Genomic DNA, 22,873 nt, shown 5'->3' with positions numbered 1-22,873 from the left:
TGATAAATAAATAGGAGGGTTTTCTACCTCTTTTGCAAGTTCATACCTTTTTTTTTGAAATTCACTTTAGTTGGGCAAAGTAGATTCCAAAGTAGAAGTACGCCTGTCCCTTCTTTGAAACTAAAAGTCTAAAAGGCAATTTTCCTTTATTACACTGTGAAATAAATAATAATCTGAAAACAGTACCGTATTTTGTGTTGTAGCCATCTATTTGTCCTTTTCTTCATGAATTCACAAGTTACAACTTACTACTTGAAGTCGAGATAGCCTTCTTTATTACTGTCATCCCCAACCCCATTTATGATCTTACTGAGCAGCAGGGCTAGTGCCAGAAGATAGCACATTTTGCTAAGACTCATAATGTAAATGCCTTTAACTTGCACTATTCTCAAAATACATAAACAAAAATCAATGTACTCCCTTAAAATATTTTAGGCACATGTTTTCCCATTTTCAAATTATGACTGCTGAGCTGAAATCCAGAAAGCCTCTGAAGCCAATTTTGTTAGGGGATTATTGGAACACTATGTTATTTTTTTTTCCTCTTTTATGTTACCACATTGCCCCAGATATTTTTTGCCTCATGGATATGTTCAACATTCTTTGTTGCCTAGTGTCTTCTTTATCTTGCTTGCTTGCTTGTTATTCTTACAATATCCAAAAAAAGTTTTAAATTGAAATTAATTTTTAAAATGTATTTCTTACTTTTCTGCTTTCTTAGCATAGGTTCTTTGTACTTCATACAATCATGACCATCTTTTGAACCCCAACTCAAACTCATTTCTCAACTTACCTCACTTTTGACCAAACATGTGAATTATTTTTTTTTCATTTAGAAGAGCACAACTATTGTTAACTCTTCCACCATGAAGGAGGTCATTCAGCTTAATTTCTCCTTAAACTTTCATTAATATAAATAAGTAATAAAAATACAGTCTGGCACCAGAGGAATATATTTTGATATATGAAAAATATATGGCCAAATTGTTTTGCTTTGTTTTTAATTACAGCTAGGAATGCAAAGTAAAGCATGAAGAAAGAAACAAGCAAAAGCAAAATATAGTAAACATAGTAAATACAACATTTCTCCAATACAATAAATGCAACCTCAATTTAATTGTAACTAGGAATCAGGAGAAGTCTAGTAGCAATGTTTCACATGAACAAACTTTATAAAATGGTTATATAAATATAAATTTGTATCAGCTGCAGCTCAATTGATCAGATGTATAAAGTAGTATGTAATTTGGGATGTAGTATTTAACTTGGGATGGGGAAGAGAGAGGGAAAGCAGGTTGGATACACTGGATGCACAGGTTACATTAAATTGAGCCTTTTACAAAAATCTTCTAAATTAACAAATGTGTTTGTTGAGACTTTTTGAAATTGCCTGAAACTTTTGCATGTATGTGAATTCACCAATTTATCACTCAGTGATGGTGTTAAAATTCCATTGTTCCAAAACAGTCACTCTGAGGTATGCCATAGAATATCTTGGGAGGCTGAAATGCTCTAATAGTATACTTGGTCCTTTTTTTTTGGGGAGTCCTATGTTTAGTCCACTGGACTTGTGTCAACTAATTATTTTATGGAAATTTAGTTCCATTTTTCCTATGTAAAATCCAGACAAGACATTGATAGAAAATGAGGACATATATCACATTAGAAGAAAAGTTGGTAAAAGTAGCTCTAATTTTATGCATCTGAAATTGCTGGAGTCTGTAATGGCATTGAAGCAAAATAAATTTTAAAAATTAATTTCAATTTAAAACTTTTTTGGGATATTGTAAGAATAACATGTAGCTTTGCAAGCAAGATGAAGAAGATACTAGGCAATAAAGAATGTTGAACATATCCAATAATGGCAAAGCGTTGTAGGCAAGCTTTCATTAATCATCATCATCATGTGCAATTAGTAAAAACTGTTTTTTGGTGAAGGTGAGGCTTTTAATCAGATTAATGGGTGTGGGCTTGTATGCATTACTATAAATAGAAGTATTTTACAACAGTTGAATAAATCACATTGCCTGCCTACATAGCATAAGATGGGCCACCAACGTCTGTATAAAACCCAACTGAAGTAAGTTATCCAGTCAAGTTATGGAACTAAACTACTAGGACAAAATTTCAGCATGAGAAAAATGTGAACCAGTTGTGCTTTACTATGGCATCTCTACAGTTAGAGATGTAGAGTCAATTTTTATCAGAAGTACAATAACAATTTAGGGGTGGCTTAATTGTTTCTGGCCACAGCAGGAAAGAGAAGGATTAAACCTCTCCCTTAAATGTCTGTGGAGATTTTGAGACATCCAGGTCATGGTTGTCCCAAAGGTGCTTTTACAAAAGGCAACTGGACTTTTTTTTTTCTTGAAGATATTTTGCTTCTCATTCAAGAAACTGAAGAAGCTTCTTGGGTGAGTTGTGAAATGTTTTCAAGGAAAAACAAAGTTCAGTTGCCTTTTGAAAAAGCATCCTTGGGACACACCCATAAATACACATTTCATTTCTAATTTTAATAAGCATCTATAATAAAATAAAGAACAAAACACTCAGAACCATCCTTCACAATAAAAATACCTTTTCCTTTTTTTCCTTTTCTTTTTGGTTTTCCCACCAAAATTTTGATCAGCCTGCTAGGTTAGTATTTTTCTAATACACTTTCTTTGAACACAAAAGTAATGAGTGGCTGAGGCTGTGAAAAGGATAGACACAGTAGAAGTCTTAACTATAGCAGGGTTAGAACTGGTGGCAGAAAGGATTATGATAAATTGCTAGTTTGGAACTGGTATTTCCTACATGGCAGTCATGTTATGAATGGGCAACCTGCTAGGCTGACATTTTGTAAGAGTGCCCCGAGCTCACAGTCCAAAGGCTTTCATTAGTCTAAAAAGTTTGTGTTATCCAATTTGTGGATATTATGAAAAGTAACCAAGAATGGAGTAGACCAGGGATGTCAAACTCAATTTCATTGAAGGCTACATCAGGGTTGTGTTTGACCTTCGGGGGCCGGGGTGGGCATGGCCAGGGTGGGCATGGCCAGATCAACATCACTTATGTCAGGAGTACCTGGGGTGGCCCAAGTGTTCTGCTGGTGAAAACAGGCTCCCAAGCTCCATTTTCGGCTGCAACAGCCTCCTGCAACCTGCTGCCAGCGAAAACAGAGCTTGGGAAGGCTGCCTGCGGCTCTCCTGAGATCTGTTTTCACTGGCAAAGGCATCATGGGCCAATTCTTCAGGTTGGCCCCATGGGCCAGAACCAAGCACCCCGTGAGCCAGATCTGCCCCGCTGGCCTTGACTTTGATACCCCCTGGAGTAGAAAAGTGAAGTATTTAGTTTAGTCATTTAGGAACTCTTCAAGGACTCAAACAAAAACAAACATATCTAGACCAGTTGTGATAAATCCTTTCATTAGAGATGTTAAGGATGGAAAATGTTAAACTTAAGTGTCTGCAGTAGAGAAGGATCTGTCATAGGAAACTCCTGGACACCTTTGCTGTGCACCTGAGATGGCAGCAAAGTTACTTAGAAGTTACTCCACATTTCAAATATAATAAAGGTAATAAAGGTAATATGGTAAGGAAAATTGCAAGTTTCCAGATAGTCTGGAAATGCTTAGCTATAGTTTAAAATTAATAGAATTAATTTAATTTTTGTGTTCTCTCTCTCTTCCTGCAAAGCTCGAATGTAATTCCATCCTATTCTCCTTCTGTATGCCACAAGGCACACTTTGAAAACTGTTACTTTGGTTTATGATTAATCAGTTTTCATGTTAAATAAATTGTGATTATAATTCAGCCAGTCTCTTGGAAATTCACATGTAGGCAAAAAAACCACAACACATATCCTTCTGAAAACAATGTTCCTCTGAAATTGTTATCTAAAAACCTGCTCAACTCAGGATAACATTTCATTTTTGATAGCCCTATAAGACATGTCCTTTAAGAATTTAACTACTTCCTTTTAAAAAGCAATGCAAAATGATGGTAACAGGGTAATGAACCTTGTCGCAATGAGCCACATTGTTCTCTGTGAAGGTTCACACAGGTTAATTCTGTGTGAAGGATTTGTGTGTGTGTGTGTCTCAGCTTTAAATCTCCTCCCAGTTAGCTTCATTCAACAGCCTTGGAACAAGTAATTTGAGAAAGCGAAATCTCCCTAATTTTTCTATGCCAGGCATAATTCTATTACATTCTCAGTAATCTTTTTTCCAAACTTTTGGAAAATATTCTAACTTATCTGGCAGGGAATATGTTTGAGTCCTTTTACCATTTTAGCTTTTTTTGGTTGCATTTCATTGAATTGGCCATAGTGGCTTAGTTCTCAAACATCTGAGCCGTGAATCATGGTTCACAAATCACAGTTGCCAGGGACTATACTTTATACTAAGCCAAGGTTTTATACTAAGCCATTATAATTTAATGTTACATGCAAACACAGCAAGTATTGTGTCTGGTAAATCAGAGGCTGTAATGAAGGTCTGCTGATAAAAACAACCTGCTTTGAGCATCCTTAAATATTTGATAAGTGCCCTTAAACCCAAAGGATGGAGACTTGGTATCATTGACACTGTCCTCATTTCAAAACAAGAACTGAAACCAATTCTCATAATACCCTGGAGAATCTGAACCAAAGCAGAGTCTTGTTATTCCCTTGCATTCATGCATTTTCTATTGCTATGTCCTGAAAGTCAGCAGCATCTGCTTGTCCCAGTGGCTGCTACTGTCCATCTACTCACCCACAATGAACAGCAGCTCCTCCCTCCTGACCATAAAAGTCAACGGCATGCTACCGGCAGCTGATCAGAGCACTTTCTTCCTTTTCTACTGATCTCTTCTCTCTGGATCTTGCATGCTCAAGGTAAGAAATCTCTCTCTCTCCCCGTCTCTCTCTCTCTCTCTCTCTCTCCGTCTCTCTCTCTCTCTCTCTCAAATCCTTCAATTAATGCCAAGAGTTCCCAAGCCACCGTCCTCAATTGCTGCTACTTTTTGAGGTACTGTTCAGTTGATGGATCTTTTCCAGCGGCAAGTAGCAAGCTGTTGTTTTAATAATGAAAGAGGATTGCTTAATTTACTGGAAAATATGTAACATCTGTGGCTACAAAAAGCTGTTTTTCCTTTCAGTAATAAGAAGAAAAAAAGGAGCGGGGAGAATCTTGAAATTGTTATTTAACATTTTCAATTTTGCTTACAGTTTAATAAGAGCAAGAGTACACCTAGTAAAAGTCACGAAACATGTGTACCATAAAGGACATTAATATTTTTCCCCTTCATATCAGAAAGGGCTTTACTGATAGTTCCTGAAATGTTCATTATAAGTTTGAGAAAGAACAAATTTCTGCATTTGATTGTTTTGCAAGACATGGTTGTTCTGATGTCTCACCCAAAGTATCCTAATTAGATAAAGGTTTGAGAGTGGGATAAAGTTTATTGAACTGAACACCTTGAGCTTGTGTTCAAAAAGCTGTTTTAGACTTTTGAAAAACAAGAATGTTATACATGCTACCCCCTGAGATCTTATCCTCTCTTTCTTGCCTTTCATAATATTCTAGAGTAAGGTGCTAACCAGAAGACTGTTATGTTTATAAATGACAGACTCAATATTCAGAGTGCTGGTATAAAATCAGAGATATTAAAAGGAAAATTTAATTGAAAACAATTTTAGGGTATACAACTCTGCCTTCTGTTTACCAGAATATATTGTTTTATGCCAGTGCATTCAATCAATTTGTCCCATGGCATTTAACCACCAAGTCCATTTTTAAAAGGAATGCAAATCCTAATCCAGGAATGCCTGCAGAAAGTTCTGAAATGCAAGCAGTCAGGAATTAGTGCAGTAGAAAAAGGTCACTGTTAATTGTGGTGCTGCATAGCTTTGTACTGCCTAAGCCCTTCATTTAGGCCCTTCATTTCTTTGAAATATTTTGTTCTTAATAACAAATATTGCATGTTAGTTATTAAAATAAACACTTAATTTATACACATTGAATATTAATATTTGGTTTGTTTAAATGCAAAAACATACTCTTAAAATTAAGTTTGAGTTGTCAAAAAATTACTATTACTTTAGCCAGTTTTCAATAATGTAAACATTTTTAATAAGTATCTGAAACTGTATCTTAATAGTAATAGCAGGAAAAAATCTAACCAGAAGTTACATAAATGTGTCTGAAATTGCTATTAAAGTAGAGAACATTTTGCTAAGCCTTGTGCTTTTTTAAGAAACTTGGATGGAGAAAATCTAATCTCTTTGTTGAAAAACAAAGGCTGCATGTAATTTTTGGATCAGAAAACCTTGTATGTTTTACACTCAGCTAGTATTTCCTTTGCAAATATCATTTGTCAAATTATAGTTATTAATACCACCAACTCACTTATCTACCATAGTTAAGTAGTTGTAATTTAAAGAATGGACTGTCTGAAGAGTTCAGATTAAAATATTTTTCTACTGTGAAATTCCACTTATTGTGCAAGTTCTTTTAACCAAATATTTTTGAAAATGTGTCAACCATTTCTTCACAAAATGTACTTTAAAACAGAGTAACTGTATGCATCAAAATTGAAAGTTAAATAAATTAGGAATGTAAAAACTAATAATAATTTCAGCTTTTCAACATAGTACTAACTCTCCTGCAGATTAATTTTCTTTCCTAGTGAAGCAGATCACAAGTTCAATGAAATATTTGATAATACTAATCAGGAAAAAGCACAACTGAGAGATGATCTTGTTAATATATTTTAGTATTTAAAAGATGTCTTCAATCAAACATGCAAAGGCTACAGCTTTAGTAGCATCCAGCTACAACAAAACCAAACAGCATAAGTATGTATGGCTTTAGTAATTTCTAAGAATATCTAAACGTTTGGCTTAATAGAAAATTCTACCACCTGCGAAAGCCAAGGCTTTTAGCTTTTTCTGTAGATGTTGCTAACTTTCCCCTTCCTATATATTGCATTTTTTTCTTTTCTGGAGGTACTTTAATTTGGAAGATGGATTTAATGGAGAGATGAAATGGATCAAAGATGAGTACGTTCAGTTGTTGAAAAGGAAGAATATTTTCTTATTCTATTGTATTATGCTTCTATACACTATACAGTAAGAAACAAAATTTTAGTCTTGTATTTAAGACATCAGCCTTAAAGCAATTTCTGTTTAAAATCTTTCTTATCTCTTATGCTCTCCAGATATCATAATAGGATGCATTTTATAATTCTCAATTTTTTTGTAAGTATTCATTCAAGAAAAGTTAGTATTTTATTTTATTTTATTGTGCCATGTGAATTGTTAACTGAAAGTTGAAGGATGATGCCACAACCAGATTAATAGCAAAATTGCAGATTTCTTATTGGTTATGCGCCCTCTTGTGTTCTAGTATATGCTTCTGAACACCAGAATATGACTGCTACTGCCAGGTGGAAAGTCAAGTGTCAAAAAAGTAATAAAAGAAGTGTGCAATAATTTTCAAAAGAACATGGTCATTACTTTTGCTCAGTAGTTATTCCAATCTTTGGTTCATGTTGCTATAGTTAATTGCTTGTAAGAAAAAAACAATCCTTTCAGCTTGATTAAGAAAAATGATTTGACTTGTCGAGGGTTTCTTTTATATATGCCAAGATTTTAACCATGGTTTAGGAAAACATTACATGATGGGCTCATTGGTTTTTAGAATAGCTTCAAGGGGATTGGATGTTTTCATGACTGCAATTTATTTTTATTCAAAACTAGAAAAAGACTCTAAATCTATGTGTTTTGAAGAAAGCCAACTTCGAATTGGTGTATGAAGCTGGCTTGTTTTCTTAAACCATAATTAAGGCTAGGGTTCATCTGAAGATTCATATTAAATGATGAATTATGGCTGGTTAACAGGATTAAATGCTTCTGTATCTCTGCAGCAACAACAGATACGAAAGTACATTTGACTTGAGCATAGAATTCTAAATCATTATATTGTACTGAAACAAACTATATACAGTACCTTTATAATCTAGATATGAATGTATTATAATCATATTTTTCATCAGTGGAGAATTAAATGAATGAGATTTGGGAAGGTTAGGTGCCTGAATGTTGGTAGTAAGGATTATTCACCCAGGTAAGATGGGTGGTTTATTGCTTATAGCAGGGGTGTCCAACCTTTCACCTTCCCTGGGCCACATTAGAAGATGAAAATTTGGTTTGGGCCGCACATAAAATAAAATAACAGTAACGATACCTGATCATCCAAAAAAAACCCATAGAAAACATAGTTAACATATTAAATTTATTTGGAAATGAAGTTAGTGAGATGTTTTTATTATTTATTATTTATTAAAAATTATTTATTTTTTATCACGGTTTTTTTATCACGGTTTATTTTCCGGCCAAATTTTGCGGGGGGCGGGGGGAGAAAGCTCACCCGCCTCACACCTACCTCTCCTCCTGCAAATGGCCCAGCTGGATGAGGCAGGACTGGAAGGCAGAAGCAGCAGCGGCGGCGGGGGCAGCGGCGGCGGGGGCAGAAGCGGCGGCAACAGCAGGAGGTGGCGCTCTGATGGCGCCCGCCTTTTCTGTTGCTGCTTGGCCTGGCGCTCGCCTCGCCCCGCCTCATGCCTGCCTCTCCTCCTCCTCGCTGGCTCTGGCACGAAGGTTGGGGTGGGCACTGGGCCGCATTATGAGGCGACCTGGGCCGCATGCGGCCCGTGGGCCATGGGTTGGACAAGCCTGGCTTATAGTAAAGTTTGCTTTCCTAAATTATTTTTTTCTTCAGTGATACTTGTCTGGAGGAATTCTTTGATTGTGGCTTTCTTAACCTGCTAGTTGCACAATGAAAGGCTTTAGAATGAAAATAAAGTTAACTTGCCAATAGGTCCTTCCTATTTCGGTAATTAGAAGTTTAATAGGGAAGATCTTTTCTGCCGAAATGGTAAAGTTATTCAAGCCTGCACTTTGCTTAAGCTCACAACTCACCCTTATAATGCTTTTTTAAATCAATTGATTAGAGTACATGTGTGCTTTTTAAATCAACTGATTCTTTGCCTGTATCACATGGCTTCATCAATCTTGTAGTGAGTTTTATAGTTCATTGAAAATTTGAACTGTATTCTTCCCAGTCCCAATATTGAAACTCCTGGTTTACAGTTGATTAAAGAATCGGACTATTAATATTTTTTCAATTACAACTGTGCAATGTACAATATTCAATTCAATTTCATTAAAAGATTTGGTTGACTATTATATGTGTTTATTAATATTAACTTCCTGAAAGTATTAGGTGAAGAAAAGAATGTTGCTTAACACTGCTTAAAATTCTGTTCACCAGCAGAAGGAATCTAACACTTTGGAAGTGTGTAACACAACTATTCTTTGTTAAAAACCTATTCCCATATTTATACATATGTAAGAGTTTTACCAGATCTGATACCCTCAATATAATTTTGGACTCCAACTCCCAGAATTCTTAGCCAGGGATTTAAAGGGTAATCCCAAGACATCTTGAAGAGAGTTTATATATCACCAGTGATTTACAATTTTTTAAAGGTTAGGAAAACATTTTAAATGCTACTTCCCACTGATTTTTTAGTAAATTAAACTGAAAAGAAAAAAGACAAACATTATTCAATGCTTCAGAAATCTCAGTCATAGGCATTTTAGTGACAGTTTGCATTATCTCATTACAGCTAATAATAGTAAAGTATTTGGTGTCCAGTGTGACTTTATTCATTTTTTTGTAACTTGAAAAGCACTTGTCACATTTAAATCCTTGACAACTTTATAATTGTTCCAGCTGCTGTGTACCATTTCTTTGGTCCTAGTGAGATTTTCCATGGTGCAAAAAAATTCACCTAGATATTCAATAAATTTCCAGAATCTGAGATAATTGGTTTGGATTTGTGGATGGACTGGATGTAAGGCAGAATTAAAACATAATACAAAGTTATAATGAGTTTGTTGGGATATGCCAATTTACTCCATGAAAGAAACATTTTGCTTTGGTAGGTTTTTTTCCCAAAGATGCCATAATTTGGAACTATGGTTTGTTGATTTTAAGCCTGACTTGGGATCTCATTTATTTATAGGCTAGTCCAAGTTTTATGCTTTCTCCATTCTTTTCAATACTGGCAGTTGAAATGGAAAAAACAAACTAGGAATTGGCTAAATAAGTCATGATTACATTGCTTTTCTGCAAGATTGACTGACTTTTTATTTTTTTGGCAGATATTATCTATGAAAGCAGCATGTATGTGTTTTAACTTAACAGAGAACCACTCTATAATATTAGTAAGCAATCATTTTATTTTCATGACAGTTGGAATCATTTTAGACTTTAATCTTTAATATATATTGCAGTGCCTTGGCATCTCAAACCCATCCATCAAAAACAATTTCAGTGACCTTGGCTGACCCATGTGTAGGACGTTCTTCACATGTTTGTATCTGTGAAATACAATATTGTACACCATTGCCACTCACTCGCCTATAAAAGGAAGTAAAAAATGATAATACTTGTGTAATACTGGTGGAGTTGCCCTGATTCATCACAATTACATCTTCAGAACAACAAAATAGACATAGTAAGCTTCTTTTTAAGATCTAGCAGATGATAAATCTAGCAGATGATAAACCTAGCGGATAATAAACCTCCCATGATAAATATGATGGCAGCAAGTTCAATAAGGTAGGAAAAAAAAGACAAATGAATTACATCCTGAAGCACAAAGGGCATGAAGCAAGAGGTAGTCTTATACATTCATATTACTGCAGTATCAATTTATTTTTAAATAGGATTTTCTTATTTTAGCAAAGGATAAATTTTGGTACACTACACAATAATATGTACATATTCTTGAAAACAGCGTGGGATACCTCCTCCTTCAAATTTTCAGAATCTTTTGAGATTCTGTATAAAATCTCATAGTTTCAAACAAAATAAACTATATGTCCTGAGATATTGGCATTTTTCAGACAATTAAGAGGAAGTGCTTGAAGTAGTGACTGAGTGAGGAAATGACTGAGTGATTTTACAGCCTAGTGGGAAAAGTTTTGTTCTAAATATTTCCTGCATAAAAGCTTTTTTTTTTTTTTTTGCAAAAGCAGTATTTCATATTCTGTACACTGACAATCTGCAGTTAAAAGAATAAAAGAATTAATGTCTCTAATTCATAGCTGTGAGTATAATCTGATAATACTTGATAGTCTGAACTTGTTCAAACTAAATATCTCCCAGTCTATTGTATTTCATCATTCTACATTTGTTTTGTAAAATCACTGGTCCTTTACATATTACAAATATTTCCTTGTCATCCATAAAGCAAGGCTTACCTAAAAACTAATATGGAATATAAAGTCAGAAATGTTCCATCCAAGAATAACTGCTAAATAGTTATTTACTTATTTAATATTTATTCCACAATTATCTCTTTTTTATATAAATAAAGCAATGCTGTGAACATATCTAATATTTATTCTTCCTGTTTTCCACACAACAACAACTGTGTGAGGAAGATTGGGCTGAGAGAGAGTGAGCTGGCTTTCCTGACTAGGTTGGACTAGAATTCATAGATTTTTATCCTGGTGCTTTAATCACTATACCAAACTGGATATCTGGATATTATATAATATGATATAATATCATATTGTATCATATCATATCATATAATAATGCTTTAGCTCCAGTAAAGTGTTTATTAATTCTTCCCTTTGATTGATATTCCATTTTTTTTCTGTAGGAGCTATACAGATGCTATATATATAGGTACTGGCAGTTATGAATTGATCCTTCACAAAAGATACCAGCATTGGTCAACTCTACCAGGACTCATTGTTTAAGTGGGGTCTTGACTCTAACCCTCAGTGTGACTGTGGTGCTCCTTGACAAAATATCTATCACGTTGTGTCTGAATGTCCATCAAGAACTTACACCAGCCCAATGTCTGATTTTTTCCAACATAGACCACCCTGTCCTTGAATGGCTGGATGGACTGGACATTAATATTTGAACTACTATATTTGCCACATGCTAAATAAATAAATCTAGGGTTACTCCCTCTTCTATTTCCTCACCCACATAACCTACCAGTAATATAGATCAGGGGTCGCCAACCTTTTGGACCTCAGGGATCACTAAACTCATAATTTTAAATCCCAGGGACCACTAACTGGTTCTGTGGGCATGGCTTACTTTGTGGCTTGGTGATCATGTGACTGCCTGGGCATGGCTTGTATGTAAATATTATAAATATTTATATAAATATTGAATGTTTTATTAAAAAAGAGCAACTTTTACCCAAATCAGGCAAAGCAGGCAGATTGAGCTGCTCACAGAATCATTCAATGATCTATCTGCCATTGGCTAGCTCAGTCTTTCAAATTTGCTTGCTGTGAGTCTGCACTGAATTTTCTTGCAAACCTTCAGTCCTAAGGGAGGTTTGGCTGTGCTGAGCCGAAGATCTAAAGACTAGCTAGAAAGCAAGAAATCCAACCATTTCCTGCTTCCTAGCTAATCTAAATCTCCCGGCACAGCAGAACTGTTATGTCCCACCTTCCAAAATAAACAGATAAGGCTGAAAGCAGCAGTCCTCGCAAATAAAGGCAGCAAACAGGAATCTTCACTGATAACAGCTGTAGATAGCCTCCACAAAATAGTCCAAGTTAATAATTCCAACGAAATAAATCCAAGTCCCAACAAGATATTTCAGGTTTAAATCCTCCAAGCCAAAATCTTCGGTTCTCCTTGCAAACAAACACTTTGTTCCAGACAAAGTGCAAAGTCATCTCTCTCCCTTTATAGAGCAGCAGCTAATTAGTCTAATTACTGATCTGCCCTCCTCCTGTGCTCCCGTTGGTTTCTTCTCGTAAGGAGACGCCTGCTTCTGACATCCACCCAGCAATCATCTAAATTATTATCTTCACCTGAAGTCTCCATAAGTTCCTCATTGTCAGCCGTTCCTGGCTGATAACCTGATTGAGAAGCAGAGGAGGTTGAAGGTTCAGGCCGGTCCTGCAAATCAAATGTGTCCTCATTCAAAATATTTATTATCACTGCTGACAGGAACTGTTAGGACTCCTCTTCGAAATTCAAACAGACAGAGCTCTTTGCAGTAACGTCCTCATTCAAAACTGCAGGCAAAACTGTTAGGACTCCCCTTTGAAATTCAAACAGACAGAGCTCTTTGCAGTAACGTCCTCATTCAAAACTGCAAGCAAAACTGTTAGGACTCCCCTTTGAAATTCAAACAGACAGAGCTCTTTGCAGTAACGTGCTAATTAACTGGCTTGCCCATCAGATTAACGTTTCCTGGTTCTGACGTCAATCCACGATCTAACAGTCATCAGATTCAAAGTTCCTAACAGGATTGGTCCTTCCAATCACAACAAGAACAGATGATGGTCAGAAAAAGGAAAAATAGCAATTTAGCAGGCAAGTTTACTGGGTAAGGAGTGAGTGGGCGGGGAGGGTTCCTGCGGGCCATGTGGGCGGCACAGCTTTGTGTTTCTGCACAGCCTGGAGTAATTGCTTTGTGGGGGTGATCTGGAGGTGAGATTTCTCTGCAGTCCACCAAAATTTTCTCATGGCCCACCAGTGGGCCGCAGCCCACCAGTTGGTGACTCCTGATATAGATTGTCTGAAAGAAAGTTGCTAGCTAAAAGTCACTCACTGAATTTCGCTTGAATAAGATGGACTTGAACCTGAATTCCCACAATTATAATACAACATTCAGAAGGATAGACAATTGTTTTAGATTCAAGAGTTGTAATGGTTGCTCATTTAGGGGCCATGCATTGCTAAGGTAAACACACATGTAAATAACACAGATATTATTTCCTGTTTTCCTCTTACCTGTAGTGATTTTCAGCAAGAGACAGGGAGAACAAAATCATATAGCTTTCCTCAAGGTAAGTAAGAGGAAAGACAAAATCTAGTCATTTGCCATCTGGTGATTTTTTTTCCCCCAAACCCCTCCTTTTCCACTCCTAACTAGTAGTTGGAGAACTATAATCTGCCTCCAGATAACCAATTGATAATTCTGATCTGTTGGCTAGTGCAAATGTGCTACATATTTTGCATCTGAAGGCCACTTTTGGTCACCTGTGATAATTCTGAATGCCCAGCTTCAAGTGACCAGGAACATAGCCTTATGTGTCTCATACTTCCTTAATCTTCCCAGCCTAAATTTCTCTTTCATGAAATTTATGGCAGGGAATTAAAGTAAAACATGACAATAGGTATTGAAACATGGCTCATTTTCCTGTCTCTGAATCTTGCCGTTGCTCTGCCTTAAGCCTCAGACCAGGTAAAATAGCTACTCCTTTTAGGGTTTCTCCATGATAGATCAGGTAGGTAGGTAACTAGATAGATAGATATGTTAGCAACTTACTTCACTTTCCCCAATTATATGCTAATATACATGAAATTCTAATGACTATGCATCATATAAGTGCATATTTAAGTTTATATTTAAATTCTCTGCAATATGAATATAATGCATAGTGGCTAGAACACATGTACAATGTTCAGTTGGTTTTCTTTTACAAATGGGTCCACCATGAACTTCATAAATTGCTAGAACAAAATATGTCATAGCTTAAAGGGAGCAAAATCTTCTTGAATCAGAACCGAAATGATTTGTACATGATTCATTTGTACATGATTCATCTTCAAGGACAATGGTGATTTTTGTTCACAGGATTGATACATGGTCCTTTTAAACAAGTAAATACACATAGAATTAATTCTCATAGAAATAGAGGTCTATGTTTTTTCATGTTAAGGCAAAATTTTATAAATGGCTTTGTTTGCACAAGCCATATTGCATCAATTGCTGTATTGCTCAGTTATGCGAGACATTAAAGGATAATTTTATATTTGCTATGTTTGGGATTAATGAATTGTTCTTGTTAATTGGATTTAAAACTAGTGCAGTTGTTTTCCAAACAATAGTTAAAATTAACACATGTAGGATTCAATATCTCATTTGATAGTTAAAATCAAATACAGAAATGGACATTCTTGGATGGTTTACAAATGAACCATCTATATTACTCAATATCTCACAGTATTATTTATTTACAGACTTTAGTTTCTTGATAACCGGAGTTTCAATCTAGAAAGAGACATAGTGCAACCCCAAAAACTTTTGATGTAGAACCTTTCAGGGAGTAACTGCCAAAATGATGATTAAAGTAATACAAAAGAAAATATAGAAAGACAAGAGATTTAATTTCAGCTAAAATTAAATCACATATGGAAACTATACTAACTCTGCATACTTTTTCAATTATGCCACTGAAAATCTACATGCAATTTTTGGTTCAGAAATGTGAATTCCTGATTTAGAAATATGAATACCTGCCTTTGATTTGATTTGTACACAGGGAAAATGACAACAGTGTAATCATAGACATAGACAATTCCATACATTTGTGAAAGGTAGTCCTCAGGAATCTACTTCTCTTGGGCAAACTCCACTAAAATTACAGCTAACATTTATGGTGGAGAGAGAAGAGAAGCAAGGTCTATGTAAAGCAAAATAAATGTGTTACTTAATTCTCCATAATTGAAAGTCAACAGTTACTCTAATAATTGGAATTTCTTTTTGCAATATTTATCTGTGTGTTTTAGGTGGGGAGGAGAAACCAGTGGTAGGCATTAAGAAATGTTGTATTTCTTCTATTATTTAAACCTAGTTTGGGCACCACTCCATTGGTTTAATCAGATTTCCCTTCTCCTTGAAAGCTTTGCTGATACATTGATAATGGTGTGCCTTGAAATAATTATTAGCTGAAGATATTCCCAAACCATGTACTATTTTAAGCCAATGAGTCAAAACATTTTTTGCAGCAAGTCAAAACAAAATATATTTAAAATAAACATCTAAACAAAACAACACATTTTATGTATGCTTGAAAGTGCCATAACGGAATGTTTCATCTCCATTGTTTCTGAAATGTTAAGGTTTGATACAGAACCATTAGATTAATTCTTTTCAACTAAATTCATTTAATGGAATGGAAAATATTTTTCTCATCTTCACATACAGGGCAAGTGTTGGCCACAAAGTATTTAATTAATACAAGAACAATGCCAATTTATAGCAACAATTCTTCAATAGAAGATGAGTTCTTAGCTGGTATTCAAAGCAATGGAATTTAGTGAAAGCCAAAATACTATCTGTCTGTCTGTCTGTCTGTCTGTCTATCTATCTATCTATCTATCTATCTATCTATCTATCTATCTATCTATCTATCTATCTATCATCTAGCTATCTTTGAAGATTTTAAAAAGGAAAGATAAAAATCAATAAAAATCAATACAAACAAATTTAAAGTAATAAAAGGAAAAGAAATAAATCAAAGATAAAATAAAGGTACAAGAAAGGAAAACTAAAGAAAAAGAAAAATAGAAAAGAAAAAAGATACAAAGAAGTAGCTTCTTTACAGCAGTTATAACTAAAATTATAAAGTTAACTCTTACTCTATGGTTACAGCATATCTCTCTTCTTTCTATAATCTGTCCTGTGTAATCATCAAAACATAAATCAAAAGTTAGTATTTTATCTGTTTTATGCAAAAAGCCCATAGGGATTTCGAGTCAGCAATAAATGTTGACATTATTTTTATACTTATGTTTTTTTTTTCTGATTAAAAAAAGTAAATCTAGATATCAGCATGTCCATCATCTCCACCAACCAAATCTTTCCATCTTTGTGCATACTATAATCTTGCTGGAGTTATCATGTGCAAAAACAAAGTTCCATGACTTTTTTAAAAAACTGTTTATTCATCAATCCAAACTAAAAATTCTGGTATATTAATCTTTAAAATCATCTGAATCAGTGTGTGTATTTGAATCCAACATTTTGATGTTTATTATACATGTGTTGCTCTCCTATATTTTGTGGTGGAATTCTGTTTTCCAAACCCTGTTTAAGACACAATCCTGAAATTTTAAATAGTTTGTGTTGTTATTTTCAGCAAAATAAGTATAATCTTATCCTTCACTCCTTCCGAAGATCTGAACCAATGAAATGTTAATATTTATTTTAAAGTTAGACTCTATCCAAATTAAATAATTAAATAGACATACACACTCACTCACAAAGAGATATATGTTTTATATATAAAACTACGTGCTAGCTGAAGACTCTGGACATTTTTTCTCATTTTTGTGCATTTGCTCTAAATTTTGTGAATGATTGCTTGGTCCTAATGAGAATCATTAATCTGGACATATTTGTGGTGCTACTAAAATTATAGACAGCAGAACTCCTGGGCCAAATCATTGCTCTGAAAATTAATGTGGGAAAATAGAAATAGAATGGTTAGGCCAGACATAGTTTAGTTCATTTAAAGTGAGTGAAATTGTTACTGTTTGGAGCCATAGCAATTGAACTATCTCAATGGCATAGAATGAAAAATTCTTCAATCTCCTCCAAGGTTATTCTGTTATATTTCCCACCAATAAGCAATAGAGAGTGATGTTAATGACTCTAAGAGATCTTATTTTGGTGCCATGTTTTCCAGTCATGTCTCCTTTATTGTCTAGGTGGCCAACAGCCTGGAATCCTAATCAAGTAACCAGTAAGCTGTTGGATATTCTATTTTTCTTTACAAAGTGTTGCCTATTACAGTACAAAGGTAATCAAACAACTTCTCCTTTACAGAGGATTTCTGGAGGAATCAACTGTAAAATGGTTTATTATATCACTTGTAATGAATTTGTTTCTACTATGCCTGTTGCGTTTATTAACATTTAAACCTATATATGTAATGTAGATATTTCTGCACCATGTCCTCTTCCTTGGATCTTATATTCTGGTGCCTGACCAAGAAAGAGCGAAGTTTAGTTTGATTGGGAAAAAGAAAGTTAAGATGGCTCCTCCTTCACAATTCTCAGAGTATATCTTTAGTGTTGGAAATAGCTGCTTTGGTTAGACTTTTGGTTACAGATAAGGAACAATAAAGCAAACTGCTTAGAAGTAACTCTTTCTTGGCTTTGGAAGCCTGATACGAAATGGTAGAACCCAGAGCATGCCTCCTCTATTAGACCTGGAGAGACCCAGGGAATTTGTGCATATTAGTACATATTTCCAATTTTCAAGCCACATGCCAAAGAGGTTCAAAATGGAAAACTATAATTATTAAGACTAATTTATTAATGAAAATCCAGTACTTACAGGGATGGAAAGACTTTTTCCACAAGTCCTGCAGTGAGCGTTCAAACCTGTAGGGAGAAGATTCTATGCAACCAAAGGGATTGGTTTCATTGGGTGAGCTCTCCCCGCCTTTCCACTCCCAAATGTATCATCAAAGGAAGTTCACACATTAATGTGGATTATGTGTCTAAGCTAAGACTAAATAAGTTAATAGTTATTTAACTGGATTTAGAGCAGGAAGTTTGTTATCTCACAATTTACAGGATTAATTTATAAGAATAAATTGGAGAACAAACATGTCTAAGCAGCCTGTCTTCAGTATGTTAATTTAAAGACATTGGTTAATCACAGGATAACCAGTAATAAATAGTGTACAATTCATCAAATTCACATTCCATCTAGTATTTCTAAATTACTGAATTCCTTTCTTTTTCTTCCTATTCCTCAATGCCATAATGGACTCTCTTGGATTTACTGAATTGCTGAAAAGTTTTATTTACAAATTTTTCTTATTAAAAATAATAAAAATTTTGCTAGTTTTAGCTCAGATTTCTTCTTGATTAGTTTTTATTCATTAAGTTTAAACGGACATACTTTGGTGGCTACTCCACCAGTTATCTCAGTCTAAATGTTTTTAGTCATATTCTACTGAAACAAACAAAAAACCCTTTGTTTCATTGCCACAAACTTGATTCAAAACTTTTGTTCTTCTGTTCTCATAATCTTGAATTTATGTCAGCACTCAAGTTCCATATGATGTTATGTTCAGGCAGAATAACAGAAGCTGGCTTTTTGCCTCAGCTGGAAAATCAGCAAAAGTATTGAGTGGTCAATGTTTTGCATGGAACTCAGGGGATGTCGGTGAAATAAATAAGCCAATGATTATCTTAAACCTCACATGCCAGAGAAGTTCTGGATAAATTCTAGTAGTTACTCTATTTCAATGTATGTAAAAGTGGATATCAAGGTTAGAACTAAAAAATGACAAGGCAATGAAATCAACTTATATTGCCAGTTTTTTTAATGAAAGGATGGGAAATATAAGGCCTTCCAGATGTTGTTAAGCTGCTATTCAGCATGCCTCAGCCAGCATAGCCAATGGGAAGATATGCTGGAGCTATAGTTCAGCAACATCTGGAGAACCATCAAATCCCCACCCATGCTTTGACTTCACTGCTTTAAGTGGTGGCATAGCTTCACATATTGGCAAAATTAGGTTTATTTTTTTCCTAAATCTTCATCTTTACTAGGGATTTTAAAGCTTTGATATTAAATACTAAGCTTCGCTTAGACAGCCACAACCACAAATCTTTCAGTTCATTCACATTTAGTACTCAGATGAGTTTCAAGTAGAATAATTTAATTGAAAATGTTATAAGTTGTTTCAGACAGGATTTTGGCTACATTTATTTCAACTCTACTTTAGAACAGTTAATAGTTAGCCAATCCCTTCCATTGGCATCCAACTCTTATAAAATATATTCTTTAAAAGAGGAAAGAAATAATTCATTGCTCATTTCCACTTGGCTAGGGGATAAAATGTATCATTGTAGCATTCTTTTGTTTGTTGCAGAAAATGTTAATTTAAACTTTTAGGCATACAAATTTCACATTTTAACTGTTCCAGAAATACTAATACTTGTCAATGTTGGAAATAAAATCTCACACAATATTTTAACATAAGTTTTCCAAAGCAACTTGGGCCAGAACTGATTATTTGACTTTTCATAAGTAATAAACTGTCTCTGTAACTTCAAAGAGGCCATGGCTCCAATCACAAAAAGAAATACTTGGGATATCAAAGAACTTTAAGTTCTTCATTCAGTGTTCCTGCTTTGTCCAGTCTGGATGAAAAAATATGCAAAAATGTTTCTCACCCTTGAAGAAGGATCTGGATTTCCTGAGGACATAGAAGCCATGGTCAGAGAAGGTATGAATTTTTTCAGACCATTCCCTGGGTGAACTTAGATCAGGTCATATGCTGTGTTGTCAGCCCTGCATTTCTGTACACAATGCCAACCTGAAGAAGGATTTTCTTCACTGTTCATGCTATCCACATTAAACTATTGTGAGCAAGCTCATTATTTTTAAAAAATGATGATAGAAAATCTATAGCTTCTGACCACCCTTTTTGTAGCTCTCAAGCATTCTTTCCTATTTCTATTTTCCATACCATGGGTAGAAAACAGATGGAAATTGTACAGTAGGCATATTACAGTCATTGCCTTGCCTGTATATGTGGTATATCCTCATCCACTATATAATCTGATCCTCTTAAAAACTGTACCCCTTACTCACCAAAAGTTTAATGCGGAAGTATAACACTGCTTTTTTTCTTTTCATGACAAGGATTGATTGAGTTTCTGATAGAATCAAAATGTGTGCAATACTCAGGATTACTTAGAATAGAATAGAAAGAAATATTTATATTGGGTGGTCGATAGCTAAAATTAGATTTGGGGAGTTCCAGGGATAGTAATGCAAAATTAATAAGGCTGTATTACACCAAGATTTTCTCTTTTCTCTTTTTTATTTATTTGTTTCATCATCCTACTAGAAGGGAAGTGGCTCAGTGGCCTAATGACATTGGAACTAGTCTCTGCTCTAGCAATTCAAGTCCTAGCACTGCATGGCAGGGTGAACTCCTGTCACTCATCTCAGCTTCTGATTACCTCACAGTTCGAAAGCATGTTCTATGCAAACAGATAAATAGGAAAACTTTGATGAGGAGATAAACTGCAGCTTCATGCGGTGGCTAGAATCCTGCTGCTACTGAAACTTCCCAGTTACAACACTCATTTGTGATGTGGCTTTTGTGGAAGGAGAGGGCCTTGGATGCTGCTGCAGGAAAAGCCGCTCGGCTTTCTGGTGTGAAGCTAGCATGCCTTCCTGTGGCGCACCTTGGGAAGTACACATGTGTGTACCTAAAAGAGCTGGTAAACAGGCAGCCAAACTACTACTTAGCATTAGCATTGTAACCTCTTGACTAATGTAACAACATCATATGCAAAACAAATAATCATCATACTAAAATTTTCTCCTTTTTAAATGCATACTTGAAGCCTGTGTGTGAAAGTGTTTTCTTTGTTCTAAAGGTTATAAGATTAAAGCTTTGTTATACTACAGTTTCCTATGTTGTAATATCTCTCAGATGTAACATGCTTCTGTACATGATTCTCAACTCATCCCAATTTAAATCCTACACCAGTTTAGCCTCTCCATGAAATGGACTGCAGCATATGCAACTGATGAAGTGGGCTGCAGCATATGGATATGTGTATATGTGTATTTTAAACAAAATGTGTTAGTTGGAAACTGGCACCATCTGATTTTCTGTGGATATAATGTAGACCAATGTGTTGGGCAGATTTGATTTCATAAAAATCTCAATTCAGGGTTGGTCTCTGGAATGTTTGTGTATCTAGATTAAACCCTCTGTTTGCAAAAGTGAGAAAAATGCATGTTGAGACAGATGGACCCAAGCGTTTATATGGTTGCTTTGTAGATGGTAATTGCCCATGGTCCCCTGCCAGGTTGCTAGCTGCACCCATCTATAAAAACATTTGTATAACTAAAGTATATAAATGGGAAGCTTTCGTGCCTCCCACAGTTAAACCCCATCAACATACCTTTATAAAAAGTGATTAGTGAAGATAGCTAAAGTTTATTTGGAATAGGACTACCTGACCTGGCCTGCAGAATTCCAGATGTCCAGCAGATGAGAGCAGAGAGATGCAGAAAATTCTAAGTTATTGTTTCCATCTAGGGGCCATAAGGATTTTTGCAGCACAGACCTGATTGTTTTCTTAGAAAGTACTGTATATTAGGAAGCTAGAAAGAATGGCAAGGAGCATACCTTTATAAAAATTGATTTTTATATATAAAAAGTGATTTTTCAGTAGTTTTCCTTCTGAAAAATGAATATTTTCGTTTCCAGAAGGAAAACGAATATTTTCCATGAGTACATGTGCCTCTACCAGCAGAGAGAACTTCACTCACTAAAGGAATTGGTCCTAAAGACTTGACTAAGAAGTGTGAAAAGCCACAGGCTTCACAGACACAAATGTATCCAGTTAAATCACCTCTTGGTATTTAAGATTAAGCCTATGCTTTTTCCTGGAAACAAGTGGAAAGGTTAGGCATGGGCAAAAAGTAAATTTCTGATTCAATACAGATATCTTAGTAAGAGATAGTTTGGAGTCATGTCAGTACAATGACTAAAAGCATTGTGTTATTTCAGTCTGTTCCTTTTTGTGCTCAGTATCCTAGCAACAGACCAGGCTACCCCAAGCACATCAAGTGTCTTCCAGATGTGTTGGATAGCTATGATGTCTGGGAATTCTGGGGGACTGAGTTCAACACATCTGGAAGGCACCAAGTTGAGAAAAGATTTAATATACATTTTATAATACAAGGAATTGGCCTATTTGGATGGTCTAAAACCATGATTCATGTTTTGCCAATTTTTCTAATCCCCTCTAACATTCAAGTGCTTTCATGCATGAGGACTTTAAAAGCAGGTAGATAAGTACTCCTTGATAAGTTTTCTTCATGATTTCTTTTGAGAAGGAAGGCAGAGCTTCTAGTTCTCAGCCTAAAAAAATCTGGAACAAGATGTAGTGCTGGTCTACCTATTTATTTGGTTTACAGCTCCCCCCACCAGATCATTATTTGAAGGTGGGTCCAGTTTGCACTCTCTTTAAAATTAAGAACCATGAAAAAACAGAGGAAGACCTTCAAGCGGC

General features: G+C 35.2%; 1 protein-coding gene across 6 annotated transcripts in view; it reads left to right on the top strand.

The window, feature by feature from the left end:
• Window positions 1-4,660: 4,660 nt before the first annotated feature.
• COL8A1 (collagen type VIII alpha 1 chain) overlaps window positions 4,661-22,873 on the top strand; it is a 93,477-nt gene continuing 75,264 nt past the window's right edge. Inside the window, exons 1-2 of one of the 6 annotated variants that reach the window (XM_087937324.1) lie at window positions 4,798-4,857; window positions 6,739-6,819. The gene's annotated coding sequence lies outside the window, so the exon portion shown is untranslated. Of the gene's footprint in view, window positions 4,991-6,738; window positions 6,820-17,528; window positions 17,554-22,873 lie in introns of those variants that run through there. The other 5 variants (XM_026700851.2, XM_087937325.1, XM_087937320.1 and 2 more) reach the window with 5 other exon arrangements.

The sequence above is a fragment of the Pseudonaja textilis genome, chromosome 7, assembly GCF_049901715.1.
Source record: "Pseudonaja textilis isolate UNSWEBS1 chromosome 7, rPseTex1.2, whole genome shotgun sequence".
Lineage (NCBI taxonomy): Eukaryota > Metazoa > Chordata > Lepidosauria > Squamata > Elapidae > Pseudonaja > Pseudonaja textilis.
The sequence above is the reverse complement of the archived record's forward strand: the minus strand, read 5'-3'. Positions and strand labels throughout refer to the sequence as shown.